This window comes from Sciurus carolinensis, chromosome 4 (assembly GCF_902686445.1).
Source record: "Sciurus carolinensis chromosome 4, mSciCar1.2, whole genome shotgun sequence".
NCBI classification, from domain to species: Eukaryota; Metazoa; Chordata; class Mammalia; order Rodentia; family Sciuridae; genus Sciurus; species Sciurus carolinensis.
In genome coordinates, this window is record NC_062216.1 from 143,691,579 (window position 1) to 143,700,911 (window position 9,333).

Below are 9,333 nucleotides of genomic sequence, written 5' to 3' on the forward strand. Positions count from 1 at the left end.
CTGGAGGAGGCGAGTCACTCAGGGCCTGCCCTGAAGGGTTGCCTCTTCCCTGTGCCCCCACCCACTCTATGTTTCCTGACCCTGCCATGCTAAGTAGCTTTCCTCTTCTGGACCCTCTTCTCTATGATGGGGCCAGAGCATGGAGTCAGTCATTTATGGACTGACATCTCTAATCAGTGAACTACAAATAAACCTTTCCTCCTGCAATTTGTTCTTGTCAGGTGTTTTGCAAAATGCAAGATGCAAAAGTTGACTAAAACAGTACCAAACCTGCCTGGAGTGGATATTTTTGGCATACTTCTTTCACTTGCTCTCAGTTGTTTGGCTTCCTGGCTCTCTACCGTCCTCATGCTTCACAGTTTCTCCCCTTTCCTGCCCTCAGAACCATTCTAAAGTTATCCCTTGCAGCACCTCCTGTAAAATGACCCTGAGCATTCATAGCAAAGGTCTAGACAAGCAGTTCTCCTGGAAGTACATAGGCAGCAATCTTGCTTTTCCTAAAGTGACCTATTCTACTGTTTCTAGTGACCTATGAAAGCATCCGTTGTGGTACTGGGAATGAACAGAGGGCCTTGTGCATGCTAGGCATGTGCTCTACCACTGAGCTACATTCCCATTCCAACACCCATTTTCTTAATAAACACCACAAAACCCCATTTCTCTATATCCCCATCACCTACCAGAGTGCTTATAACATTGTAAGTGTGAGAGGCTATAAACAAAGTCTAATCGTTTTGTCCTCATTGGATGCCATCTCTCTCTATTTTGGAAGTTCACAATTATGGTATAAGCAAACAGAAAAAAATGTGGGGGGAGAATCTTGTGAGACAGCTGTGAAACTAGTTAGTATTAGTCTCTGCTCTAATAGGCTCAGTACATTTTCCTCTATTGGAATTTGTGTTTACTGTAAGTCACTTTCCACCTAAGAAAATCTTATAACAAAAAGGCAATGACAAAATGTTTTTTATAATTTTATTAAAATTATGTAGTAAGTAGAATTTATATAATATTATCCAATTATTTTTAAAAATAAGTAAATGAATTGAGTATTTCACTAAGACGGGAAATTAATTTCCTTGAATCTTCCTGCTGATCCCAGTCCAATATTGAAATATTTTGTCATTTAGGATTATATAGTTTCTATCCCTGATGAATGTCTGCTCAATGTTACTAATGGTGAATAAAACTGACTTCAAGAATTCTTTCCCAAACTCTGGTTGCAAGCACTTTGGTAAGAATACAGAGAAAGGACTCCTTCTCAAACTTTGTGTTGCTCTCCAGACCATGAGACCTGAGACCAGGAATGGTCTTTGTTCAACTGGTTAGCATGCCATAGGTGCTCAATAATTGTGCATCTGTGTCTTACATAATCTGCGGAATGAATAAGAGCTCTTTAAAGAAAAAATAACTTGATAGAAAGATTTGTTTGTTCTTTTATGCTTTACACTTTCATTAACACCTTGATTCTAAAACTTATATAAACTGTGGGAAAAAGAGTTATTTTTTTCCTATTTTATTTGTATCTCTCTTAACATAATTTGGGCACATGGTAAATGCTCCATTAAAACAAAACAAAACCCAGCAACAAGCAAACCACACACACATATGCACACAAACTGATTTTAAAAATAAACTCTTATTTTGCTTTTAAGAATATGTTAAGAATACAGAATAGCATGAGTGAAAAAAGACTTTTAACTTAGTTCCATCACTACTTGTTTTAATCAGTTCTTCACTGCAGTAACCAAGAGACCCGACAAGAATGATTTTGGAGTAGAAAAAGTTTATTTGGGGCTCAGAGTTTCAAAGTTCAGTCCGTGGATCGTTGACTCCATTGCTCTGAGCTCAAGGTGATGCAGAACATCATGCTGGAAGGGTGTGAAGAAAGAAAGTAGCTCAGGACATGGCAATCGGGAAGCAGAGAGAAGATCCACTTACCAGGGACAAAATATAAACACCAGAGACACTTCCCCGTGTCCCACCTCCTCCAGCCACACCCTATCTGTGTAGAGCTACAGCCCAGTTAATCTATCAATTGATTAATGTACTGATTGGGTTAAGGCTCTCATAACCCAATCATTTCACCTCTACACTTTCTTGCATGGTCTCACACAAGAGTTTCTGCAGGTCACCTAATATCTACACCATAATATTACTACTTCATCACTCACATGAGATGGAGTTGTTGGAAAGCAGGGGAGAATATTAATTTCTACATATATCAGACAAATAAAATCTTTTATAGCTACAGGATTCAAACTTGTTGACATAAAAATAATGGAATAAAATATAAAAATAATAGGGTAAATTAAGGTGAAAGGTAAACGTAAATCTTTCCATTTGTGTTATACATTTTTATTTGTATGTGTAGAGGAAACACTTTGTCATATAATTTTTTTATTTTATTTTTTTACAGACTGCATTTTGATTCGTTGTCCACAAATGGGGTAACTTTTCATTTCTATGGTTGTACACCATTTGTTAAAAGTTGGAAAAAAACCTCTAAATCCAATCCATCTTTTACTAAAGTAAAAGTATTTCACTTATAGAAATAGATGTTTCACTTATAAACCTAAAAATTCTATCAGGAATCTGACACAGTTATTGATAAGCCTGTGCCTACTGCTAGTGTCTTCTGAAATCACAAAGTTTTTAGTATATCAGAGTTTTCATGTTGATAAATATCAGTCAGTAATGAGACCTCTGAATTAAAGGACAAGCACAACCAAGCAAGTCAATGGCTATGAAAATACCAAAAAGAGGCGATATTAATTGAGCATTTACTATATGCCAGATTCTGTTCTCAGTATTCATAAGATTAGTTCACAAAATTTTCACAGCAGACCTGAGGGAAATACATTTATTTCTCTGACTCAAAGGCCAAATGGGGTAGGACAAGAAATTATACTCACGTAGTCTGGTGCCAAAAAAACATTCTCACCACAGGGCATGCAAACAAACAAACAAACAACAAAAATGTGTCTTTGAAAACATCTGCTGCTTTCTTGGTCGACTGAGCGGAACTGTGTGCTAACCAGACTGTACTTCTTTAGTAGTTCAAATTGAGGAAAGTTTCTGGAACTTAACTTCATACCATGATTCAATGTCAATCACAGCAGACTTTATCCTGCTGCCCCCACAATATATTTCTAACTCAACTTCCATCTGATTGCCTTTGCCCTACTCACATATATACTTGATTTTAGTTAAAACATGTTTTCCACATTGTCACAAATGCTGTGATGTATGACTGAGAGTTTTATGGTATGCAATGGAACATGGGTAGAGTTACTTTTGAGTGGTCATTATGGCCAAGACAATCTTCTTACTACACTAAGCTACTCCCAGCTGAAATCAGTATGATAGCAAAAACAACCAGTTCTCTGCTTACAGCAGACTTTAACACTAAAAACACTCTGATCTCAATTTATATTTTGCTTTATCACAAATATTATCAAAATTAATTTGAGGATTTCATCAGGTAAAAATAACTAAGTCCAAACCCAGTGCCTTGTAACACTTTATGGCAAAGCACCCCAAACTAATACCTCTGGATTATATTCTCATCTTATGGGATTCTAATGTGGGCAAGCTTCTCCGTCTCTGACACTAAAAAAAGAGAAAAAGTCTTCATAATTTATTAACCCTTGAAAAGAGCACCTTATGAGGTTAAGGCTTCTGGTGCTGAGATAGAAGGAAGATAAAAAAATCATATTCATATTCTTAATCATTGAATTTCAATTTTATTCCTGCATTCTCCGCATTTCATAAGGGCATTAGTGAAAGAACTAATTTTAGAGCTATTGTTTTATTAATATGCAGTATTACAAGAGTCAAATATTTTGTGCTAAATCAAATGTGTTCAGGTAACTCAATTTCTATGTATGTCTTTAGATAGACTCCATGGTGGTAATTAAATGATACCATCTAAAATGGCTTATCTTCAACTTATAGGTTCTACTTACAGATTGATTTTCTTTGAGAAAGTTGTATTTCAGGCTTTATTTCCTTTTAAATAACTAAGCATCTGTAAACAAATTTGATAGGTATTAATAATACTTTTGGATCAATTGCCCTAAGAACTAGTATCAATATAATCTTCACTATTGAAAAAAATGGATCTTAAACTTCATATATTGCCTCTTGTTTGCTTATTCAAACACACTTGGAAAGTACTAACTTTTAAATTAAAACAAAAGTTAAAATTCCCCTATTTCTCATTCCCTATTTATACTACTAGACCCTAACCAGAACCAAACAAACTCAATGCCCTATTACCATCAAGGACTTCATAAAACAGAAGACAAATACAAAACTAGATTGCTTGCATATGCACTATAAATACAAGATAACTTTTTCTCAAAATACTGGATGTTGGTTTTGGAATCCACTGATAAGTATTTTGTTCTTAAAATACTGTAGTGATCACATTCAAAATTGAGTACGAGTTATAAAATAATTTGTAGACATTTTAACAAAAAAGCATAAAATATGAACAAATCTATTTTAAACTAAAACGTATCTAAGATCTTTAAGACATATAGAAACAAAAAAAATGCAAAAGTCTCATCAAGTCATGTTTCTCATTTCCTAGAAAGTTCTTGATTTTATTTAGGCACACCTTAAATTCTGCATTTGTTGTAACTTAAAGATGAGAGCTTATCAGAAAGAAGAAAACAGCGTACATAAATGCAGAATCTTTTACATTGTTCAACTTTAAATGTCAAGTACCTAATAGTGTTTGACACAGAGTGGACCATCAAAAAAATTAATACTCTGTTAGATAGACAAATATATGGACAGAGAGTGATTGAGTGATTGATTGATGGCATTCAGATCATCAATAAATCCAGTTTCTGAATCTCACCTCCTCCATTCCTGGTTTACTGACCAGATGATCTTGGGGAACAAGTTATGAATGATCTTTTTCTCTATCTTTAGGTGCCTAATATCACTTACTTAACACAGACCAGTGAATAATGATGTCCATAAAGATATCTTTTAAACTTGGAAATACATATAAATATCATATTTAGGCACATAAAATATGCCCCTAAATATCCATACATTCCCAGATTAATATAAACCATCTAACACAACATGACAGTTACTCTATTTTTTGTGTTAGGTAAAAAGTTAACTGAGAAGGACAGAATTTTACACTGGCAGGACAAGCAGAGAATTCATGATCCATTCAAGTGCTTGAACTGAGAAGCTAAAGAACTAAATGGTATCATACATTAAATTATTACAAGAAGCTAATTAAGGGACTTAACTAAGTCTAGGAAAGCATCTAGGCACATCAAAAAATGATTATTATTCGGAAACAGGTAAGAACATAATTTGAATACAACATTCAGAAGAAAAGAGTGCATTTCCCTCACAATCTAGGATATACTGAGGACTTTAGAAGAGATAGTAGGAATCTATTTATTACTATGCATCTTTTCTCTTTTCTAAAGACCAGCAAAACCTGTCACTGTAACATGCAACTTGGTATACAACATACAAAGAACCAGATGAGATTTTATAGAGAAGAAAAACTTTAAAAATAAACACAATAATAATAATAATGTTTATCTGTCTCAGACAAAGGACATGTTTGTTTTATAAAGAAGGCAGGGATCTTGGCAATACATGTAGCATCACACACATTTTACCTCTGCCATGCTGCACCGAGAGTCCTTCCTAGGGAGTTTGTGGCAAAGGGAATTGCTATGATCCTACTCGTATTCTCTTTCAAGTAAATAAAATAAAAAGCATAAACTTTTTGTCAATGAAATGCATTAGTCAGGTAGCTACCAGGCAAATCCATATTGTACAAATTGTTTAAAAAATAAAAAGAGCTAAGTCGTTTAACATTGTAATCACTGCCAAAGCAGTCCATTTGTGATCAGAGTGGCTAACACTGACAGAAGTACTCATACATGCAAGAAAATAAAATTTAAATGTCTGGAGTGTTCATTGGCTGAGTTATGATTTTCTTTGGTGTCAACAGAATGATATAAATAGGTTTTTAGAGAACTATGTTTGGAAACAAATGCTTTTCCCTTGGTCAAGATTGATCACCTGGAATATGACAGTAATTATCCCTGAGTTTTTCAATTCTACTTTAAAGTACTTAAGGGGAAAAAAAAAAAAGAAAACAAACTTCAGTTCAAAGAAGTAGATCACAATTCTTTGAGTTTACATTATCAAAAGTTCTTGATTCCTACTTTGAGGTTTTAACAGTCATAGACTTTACCCACACAAATTTCTCTAAGAAGAAGAAGAAAAAAAAAAAAAAGCTGTAAGTGTAAATTTGTAATCTTTGGAGGTTTGGTTGATTATATATGCTTTGACTGAGACAACAAGCTCAATTCTTTAAGATTCCATTAATACGCATTTGACATTTCCTCTAAGCTCAGGTTTGTTCAGACCGGAATTGAGTGGAAGAGACAAATAGAACAACAATAATGTCAAGAGCTGCCAAATAGGACTGGGCTAGTAGAAGATAACACACGTGTGATATGGCTGAGAAACCCCAGAAGCCCTTAAGCACAACGTGAGCACCTCAACTCCTGATTTCTAATTATCAAAATTATTGGTTTGCAAAGGCAGAAATATTCAGTATCAAAGAAAGACTGAAAATAAACCTGAAAAGTATAAGCCTATCAAAATCTGATGCATGTCATTATTCAAAAGTTTTATTGCTATAGGAGTACAGGAGATATTATTAAAATAAAAAGCATGTTAAATTAAACAGCACCAATTTACATTTTTCTGTATCTTTGTTTCATACAGAACTGCATTGAACCTTAAAATAAAATAGTCTGCTACTTTAAACCATAAAAACTAGACGACATCTGAGGAGTTAAAAGTATTTTTGAATTGTTCTTTCAGTAGAAGTGAACATTCTCAGTCAATTCAAAGCTTTTAGTGTATCTGATTCTTCAAGATCCCTGTCAGATTCAATCACCAATATCCACAGCAGCTCAACAGCTATAAATGTATTTGTTTTGCTACAATATAACAAGGATCCTCAGATGCAAATGTCACTATTGACAAATGTTTAAATGGTGTAGAGCTTTATTTTCCGTATTTAAATATTCTATCATGCACAAAACAGTATTGTTACGTGTTCAAAAGCAGTTAATGCAGCAAATTGTTTTTGTATCTCTTCATAAAAGAAAAAAGAATCCCCTACACTGTTCTTTAAAATGATTTGCTATTAACATCCTCCGGGTTAAAATGGTAAGTATGAACACAAAGTACACTAAGTTCATTTCAGAAGCTCAAGCTTTTTGCTCACTTGGTAAATTTTGTTTTTCCTGTATAGCCACAACTTTGGAAAACTGTCCCAAAGAACTATCATTTAAGAATTAGAAACTTTGAATCATTTCAAATTTATAACAACACTACTTGGTGGACTATTACTACTTCCACTCTTCATTATTAATGGCAAAATAAAAGAAATGAAGCAGAGAGGTATACATATACATGTGTTTTTAAAACTCCTCATTCAAAATAGTGATCCTATCGCAGTTACTTTTCTTTTTCTAAGAAAAAGATGAATTACCTGCCATTCATTTTGCACTGCAAATTAGTTTGTCAGGTACACATAAGCAAGCTTTTTCAGTTCCTTTTGCTAAATCCACACTTCCTTTTCATAATGTTAAACATTGCTCTGACTAAAAGCTTACCAGATAGTAATCCTGCTCAACCCTTACACTATTTCCGCTGTTAGACACATCTACCTTTATTTCGAAAGAGAAGGTAAAACCGAACAGGATCTTACCAGAGACAGAGAAAACAATTCGTTCAGCTAGATCCAACAGTGCTGTGTGCAGCGTGGCAGCGTGAGTGATCCTTGGGCCTCACACAAAAGCGAGATAATTGGCTCTCAATGAAGAGATGTAAACATCCATCATAATGGCACTGGGGCTGAAACTGAACGCTACCTCAGCTGTTCTATGTACTCCCGACTGGAAGATGATGTCACAAACATCAACTGGGTGTACTCTCATTGGCTTCTGTTACCTGGAATCATATCTTAACCCTAAACTGTCAGCTGCAAATTGAAATGCTCATCTCTGAGTGTAATTTCTGCTGAAAAGGAGAGTGAAAAGTCATGCTGAGTTGCTGGAGCATCACAAACTGAAAATTCTGCCCCTTAAATATACTAGGACCTATTTGCCTAATTAATTAATTAATTAGATTTGTAAAGAGCTGTATTCCTCAAATGCATCTTATTAAATAATAGTACTTTTAAAAGGTATTTCGCAGACTGAATATTAACAGAAAAGATCAATACGATCACAACATCTGGAATTTTAAATTTCCTAATTACTTTTCATTGATTTTTAACAGTACCACCCCATGAGATTTAAGAAAGTTGTTGAGAAAAATTACAACATAGACAATTGTTCAACAGAGGTTTCAATCAATTTGATCAGAGCAGCCATCTGTATTTTTAAATCTTCTGATAAAAATACAAAAATGTTAATGTATTTTATTCCTGGATTGTTAAAGAGTATCTCCAAAGTTTTGTGTAATAAAGCTTAAAGTGTGAGATATTAAAAGCATGACATTATTAAAATAATAATGTTAAATATAGGTTTTTGCAAAGAGTAATTTATAAGTCACTGGATCTATAGACAATCCCATTTCAGTAATTGAAAGCTACTTTATGATATAGTGCTGTTCTCCTTGAACACAAATGGGAAATAATTATCCGTCTCTTACCTTCTATCTTGACAAAAGTCCCAGCTTTCTCCCCAGGCTTACATCCAGTGGGAGAGGAGGATAATGGGCTAAGCTGGTTGCAGCTCTTGCTGCCAGAGGGACAAAACTACAATCACCTTGAAATATACCCCAGCTTTCCCCACCAAAAGGAGCTGTCAGCTGCATCACTGTGAGATACAAGAATTACCAGAGCTATTCAATGACCAAGCTCCTTCTAAATCCAGTGCAGCCATATCCCAGGGCAAGCCCTTTGAAAGCTGTGCAGCTCAGCATGCAAACAGTACTTGCACCTGGGAGAGAGTGAGAAAATTCTCTTCATCCATCCCCACCTTAAGGGAAAGGAAAGTCAATCAACAATGCACTTGCAGGTCTTTATGTTGGTTCATTTCCTCCTGCATAATGGATTCAGGGAAAATGCTTGTTATAATTCCTTCACATTTTTAATGACAGTAAATTATTTTTACTGGATGGCTTCAATAAGAGTTCTAAAAGTTGATAATAATGAAAAGAAACTTTCATAAATTATTCATTCAAAAATTTCCCCCAAGTTCTGGCTCATATGACTCTCAATTTATTTGACTGCTCAACTGCAAGGTGTGACATAGGGGT

At 34.7% G+C, this 9,333-nt stretch overlaps 1 protein-coding gene across 1 annotated transcript in view; it reads right to left on the reverse strand.

Annotated features, from left to right (window-relative positions):
* Mgat4c (MGAT4 family member C) overlaps positions 1-7,849 on the reverse strand; it is a 259,134-nt gene extending 251,285 nt beyond the window's left edge. The window contains exon 1 of the mRNA XM_047550822.1: positions 7,778-7,849. The gene's annotated coding sequence lies outside the window, so the exon portion shown is untranslated. The remainder of the gene's footprint in view (positions 1-7,777) is intronic.
* Between the last annotated feature and the right edge of the window lie 1,484 nt (positions 7,850-9,333).